The 6292-nt window shown below is 35.7% G+C and overlaps 1 pseudogene; it reads left to right on the top strand.

The window, feature by feature from the left end:
- Nucleotides 1-764: 764 nt before the first annotated feature.
- LOC129891798 (plant UBX domain-containing protein 7-like) lies at nt 765-5324 on the top strand (annotated as a pseudogene).
- Nucleotides 5325-6292: the final 968 nt, after the last annotated feature.

Below are 6292 nucleotides of genomic sequence, written 5' to 3'. Positions count from 1 at the left end.
GCTCTCTCGTTATGCACAGGGTTCGAGGAAGGGCCGGACAATACTGGGTCCATTGTAGAGGTAATTCCAATGGCTTGAACCTATGCCTTTCTGGTCATAGGATGACAACTCTTATAGGTACGCTAAATGCTCCCTTCAATCGATACAAAAAACACAAGTAACAATTGATTCTATAAATAAAAGAAAAGATATATCAAACAGAAATGAAAAGGGAAACAGTTGAACAAAAATAGCTCATACATCAGATAAACTCACAAAATCAAGTTTTTCTAATGAGTCTATAATGCTGCTGTAAAGTTTATACTATAATGAGTCTGAAAATTAGTATCATAAGCTATATCCCGTCGCCGACATTGTCTTCGGAATTACCCCATAATCGCATAGAGAAGTCGAAAATTTCTCGTTCAACGGGATGTGCCATTTCAGGATTATCGCCATCCAGTATTCTAACAGTATTGAAATCATCCTCAAACGCTGTGATCTTTGCCGTCAAATCGTCTCCGAGGATATTCAAAGTAGGAATTGAATCCATGATGTGATTGTGTAATTCATCTGAGTGTGGATATGGTAATTCCCCATTGTTGCACTTGAAATGCCACATGGATCTTAAAATAGCCAAATCCCTATGATAATCATAATTGTTGTTGTTGTTTAACTCGTGATCGGTGAGTTCAGTATCATTCTTTGCTGATGAATTTTGAATTTGATCTCCTTCAGGTGTGTATGATGGTTCTCCTTGTTTGGGTTTAGAAAAAATTGGCGTCATGGCTTCCAATGATGGTCTTTTTCCTTTTGCAGCAGCTTTTTGTTTCTCTTCCTCTGTTTCTTTCTCTTCTTCTTCTTTTTCGCCATTTTCTCCATCCTCTTTGCCTTCATTTTGTTCTGATTCTTCCTCTCCACGTTCATTTTGTTCAGCTGTGGAACATTGCTGCAATTCCTCTGTTTCGTCCTCTTTTTCTTCTTTTGTTTCTTCGTTTTCATCTTCTTCTTTTTTATCTTCTTCTCCATTGTAGTTTACTTGATTTCTTCCGTCTTTTTGATCAGCTACTTCAGATTCTTGATTTCCACCCTGTTCTGAATCTTTATTTTCATTCTGTCCATATGTTAGGTTTAATTGATAAGTTGAATGGAAAATGCAGGGAAAAGAAGTATTCGAAAAAATAAGTTGTTCCCTTACTTTATGAAATAGGCATTTGTCTCACATGGGGTGAAAAGAAAAAGTCTATTACTTAAAAGTAGAAGCACTCCTTCATGTTGCTAAATAGTCAAGAAGAGGGTCGCCCTCGCACCATCGTCACTCGGCTCGGCTTCGGCTTTGAAATTGGATTTGAATTTGGATTTGGTCAAATGATGTGATTGATTGATAATCTTTTTGGACCAAATTTTTTTAATTAATTAATTAATTGAAAAATTCTGACCCGTGATCCGATCCGATCCGTTTCTTTCTTTCCTAGATTAATTTAAAACATTTCCTACCATTTTTTTTTCAACGGATTTTTTCTGAAAGATTGCAATTTTTTCTAAAAAGTTGCAAACCTTAAAGTTGCGACCTTTTCCAAACAGGCACCTTTTCTGAGAAGTTGCAAACAAGCTATATATTCTTGTTGATCCTCATAATTGTTCCTTACAAAAATTTCTGATAAACAATCTTCTTCTTCTTCTCTTCTGCACTTACTAAAAACTCGTGTGATATACTGCCTTCGAGTGGTTCGCAATCACCATAATTTGTTGTACCGCTATTCTGGTGAGTAAATCGTTCTATCCTGGGAGGAAAGATTCCAAAACCTCGGGTACGTTGAGGGAAATAATTTTCTTAAGGACATACTGTGCATTCAGTGGGCTCAATTTTTGTTCTTACATAATTTTTCAGATACTATTTGTTTTTCAGTTTGTCTTTTATTTTCAGAAGTTATTGTTACTATTTTCATATTTTACAATACAGTTTACTAACACCATCAATCTCCATTTGCCCTTCTTCTTCTTCATTTTCAGGAACAGGTTCACCTTAGGTAACATTTTTTTTTCCGGAGAGAATCAAAACAGAAAAGAAAAAAAGAGTAAAGAGTTTAACACTTTTTTTCTAATATGAAGTGAACAGAAAAGATGGTTAAGCGCCGCTATATATAATAAAACTAATTAGTGAAAAGATTGTCTATTAAAAAACGGTTTTAACTTCCACTGCTATTTTTACTTTTAAAATTTTACCCTCTAATTCAAAATTAGTGTTTCACTTATACGTTTTTTTGAATTTCTTTGCACTTATTCTTAGGCAAAACTAATGGCAAAATATTATTTTATGTAATTTTTTATATTTTGGGGTTTTTTTATTTAGTATTCGGTACTCACATTAGAGTGCGACTAAATTTGGCTTTACGCATTGCAAAGTACATTTTTGGAGAAAACGCTTTCAATAAGATTTTTTCCATTTTCAGAGACTCGAATCTGAGATGTTTGATTAAGGGTGAAGAGATTCAGACCATCCTATCACAGCCCATGAAAGAACATTGGATAACATTCGAGCACATTTCTCTAGTTTTTCAGTTTGGTACATTTGTTTAAATTAAGGATTTATCTTTTGTAATTTAGGTCAGGTCCGGAGGGGTAGAAAAAATGGGTGAGATTATTTTTTTAAAAAAGTCACATGACCTTTTTCAAATTAAAAAGCAAGTTTTAGGATTTTTTTTTAATTCAGTAAATATAAGTCTGTTAACAAAAATTGTAATATGCACCATTTGTTAGACGTTGGGTAGATATGCACCACTTTTTTAACGAGCTTGTATATTCTCCTCTTCTCCCTATTAATTAATGTGGTGAAAAAAGTTATTAAATTGAGATCAAAGATAAATAAGAATACTTTAGACAAATTACACTTTTAGTTGCTAATATTTTCATTTCCATGCAATTGTTGGAGCTGATAAAAAAAGAAAGCAAAAATAAAGAAAATGTTGGGGCTGATAAAGAAAGAAAGTAGTTTGTATCTCACTTCAAATCACCATAAAAAAAGTAGTTCACATTTGGAAAGAAAATTATATGTTTACTATCTTTTTCAAAATGGGTCACAATTTTTTATCTATCGAAAGTCTAATTTTTTTTTTTACACTATTAGACTTTTTCTAAGTGACAATTTATAATGAGATTATGAGACTACAGTGAATTCAAGATGAAACTTCATGTTCACTGAAGTTTGACTGAGCTATAGTGAGACCAAATATTCAAAGAGGCTAAAATTGCTAAGTGATTTTCTTTTCATCGGTGAAAGCGTAGTTGGTGATATATATATTGCGTACATGTATCGGTGAGAGTATCAAACATATACGGTAAATTAATTGAGGTGTGCGCAAGCTGCAGACACCATTACTTAAAAAAATGAAAAGATTGCAAACCAAATATGACGCATTAGATTCTTTATCGAGGCTGCCATAAATCAGACTATCAGATGCCTTCACCAAGTCCAGTTTCCTAGTTACACAATTAATTAAATTCTTCATTACTATTTTTTGTGTAAAGCATGTTAAATAAAGAAACCTTGAAATTTGTAAATATCCTCTAAATGATCTGATAGTAAAAAATTACAACAACAACAACAACAACAACCCAGTGAAATCCCACATCGTGGGGTCTGGGGAGGGTAGAGTGTACGCAGACCTGACTCCTACCAATGTAGGACGGCTGTTTCCGAAAGACCCTCGGCTCAATAAAAACATAGAACAAGGTCAGACAAGAATATTAGAGTAAATAAGTAGATAACGAAAACGGTTCAAACAATAGTATAATCAAAGCACAAAAAACAGTACATATTATTATTGGATAATAACATAAATACCATAAATAACATACAGCAGAGTACAAGAAATCATAGTGCGTTAATACGCCTACGAATAAGGGAGAATAAAACCAATATGTACTAGCCCTCTACCCTAATGTGTGTCCTCCACACCCTCCTATCCAGGGTCATGTCCTCGGTAAGTCGTAAATGCGCCATGTCCTGTCTGATCACCTCTCCCCAATATTTCTTCGGCCTACCCCTACCTCTTCTGAAACCATCCATGGCCAGCCTCTCACATCTCCGCACTGGTGCCTCTGGGACTCTCCTCTTCACATGTCCAAACCATCTCAGTCGCGTTTCCCGCATCTTGTCTTCTACCGAGGCCACTCCTACCTTTTCTCGAATAGCCTCATTTCTAATCCTGTCACTCCTGGTATGCCCACACATCCATCTCAACATTCTCATCTCGGCAACCTTCATCTTTTGATCTGATAGTAAAAAATTATGATAGTAAATTCCTTTTTCTGAGCCGGAGATGGGAAGAATAGACTCTCTCACCCCCCCTCCCACACCACCTTCTTTGGTAGATATCAAGTAGGCGAATGATGCACTTCTTGGTTATCCGAGCTTGAGTGGAGCTGTGAAGGACTCGGCAGACAACAATTTGGTACAAAGTGATGGAGATGATATACGTCCACCTTTACCTGTAAAAAGGGAAGTTTTTTATGACAGTGCGGTTCTATATGGTTCTTGGGGAATGAGAGGTTCATCATGTGAACCTCGTCTAGTAGTTAACCTTCTACAACTTTGAGGAAGAAATGAAGCATCCGGGAGGTAGAGAAGCGTTCTACTTCTAGAGCAGATGCTGCTCAAGACAATCTTGCTTCTTTATATCGTCCTCCTTTTGCCTTGATATGTACCATGTGAAGTCTTTTGAGAAGGTTGCTAGAGCGCAAAACAAATGTCTCTTGAGAATTCAGCTCACATATGCTTAACCGAGACACTTGGGCTAATGAGGCTGTTGCTCAGACTATAAAAAGTCACTTCATCTTCTGGCAGGAGTATGATGATACTGAGGTGGGAAGCAAAGTTTGTGTCAGAGAATGAAAAGATGGGTGCTCTCTTTATAAGGCTGGAAGGTCTTGCTCCCTTTGAGCTAGCTTTTATGGTGTGAGTTAAACTCCCCAGGCACCTCGTCAACGCATTGGCAGACTCTATGGAATGCATAGAAGATCCTTTAAACAGACTGATGAAGCCAGTGATGATGCAAATTAAAAAAGGAGCAATTCGCTTTCCTGATGGACGCAGGCTTCAAAGGAATTTCTTACAAACTTACTCAATTAAGCTACTATGGTCCTTCTGTTCTACTCAGTTTGAGGAAGCTGAGTCAAGGCCATTCAAATTCACGCAAGCTATTCCACGTGCATCAAAGTCTTCGGAGTACGATAACAACATAACCTTTGTGGAATCTGGTCCTGTCAATTCTATTATTTCATTCATCACCTGGGAGTGGAAGATGGATTTTATTTATGGTTACTCAGTAAAGATGTCGATGTAAGAGGGATTGTTCCTACTGCTCGGGTGTAGGTTTTGTTTGTATTTTCACTGATAGAATATGTAACTTAATGTAGGTTTTGTTTGTATTTTCAATAGTTAATCACTTCAAGGAGAGTTCTGACCTAAGATTTCTGTTATGCGCGGGATTATAAACCGACAACTAAACAACGTATTGGTGTGTTGAATTTTATACATAGCAACTAAAATTCTACCAAATATGGTACTAATTATGCTTGTTTCAATATATGAATAATGTACTTCTAGCCAAGAACCAAACGACACACAAGTGTTCCTCTTCCTTGCCCAGCCTTCACCCTCCCAACCAAAAACTTGTTCAATTGTCAGCCTTATCATTTGGAGATTTTAAAGTCTTTTCATTGTGCAATTTCCTTAATGCAGAAGATATGATTTTGGTGACAATTTTTGTTTACGAAACTGATACATTGAAGCTCGATTCTATGTTGTTTTTCAGTATTGATCGAAGCATTCAAGTGATACTTCATATATACCTCATTTGGGAAAAATGACGGCGTTCCCTTGATTTCACTAACTTTCCTATTTATTTAGGGGAGTGGTGTTACTCTTCATTTCTAAGTTTTCACACAGTTGATTTTGTTAAACTATGTCATTCCATAGTTATTGTTTTTCCTTCCTTAAAAGAAGAGAGGATTAATTTAACATATTTGATTCTATAAGTTGAAGACAAGATATCAAACTTGGAAAAAGGGAACTTTTTCATATCAAATCAAAATAACCTTTTTTTATCTCAAATCCCGCAATAAATTTTCAACTGAACTGAAAAATTAAAGCAAAAGCATAAACAATTCAAAGTGCTGCTATGAAGACTTGGACCTAAAAAAGACAACGGATCAACAAACAATTCAAAATGCTGCTATGAAGACTTAGACCAAAAAAATTAAGAATGGATCAACAGCTCCAGTTTCTCTAATTGTCACTAGTTTCGTCTAT

The sequence above is a fragment of the Solanum dulcamara genome, chromosome 6 (genome assembly GCF_947179165.1).
Source record: "Solanum dulcamara chromosome 6, daSolDulc1.2, whole genome shotgun sequence".
Taxonomy (NCBI): domain Eukaryota; kingdom Viridiplantae; phylum Streptophyta; class Magnoliopsida; order Solanales; family Solanaceae; genus Solanum; species Solanum dulcamara.
Note: the sequence above shows the minus strand (reverse complement) of the source record. Positions and strands in the feature narration are given on the sequence as shown.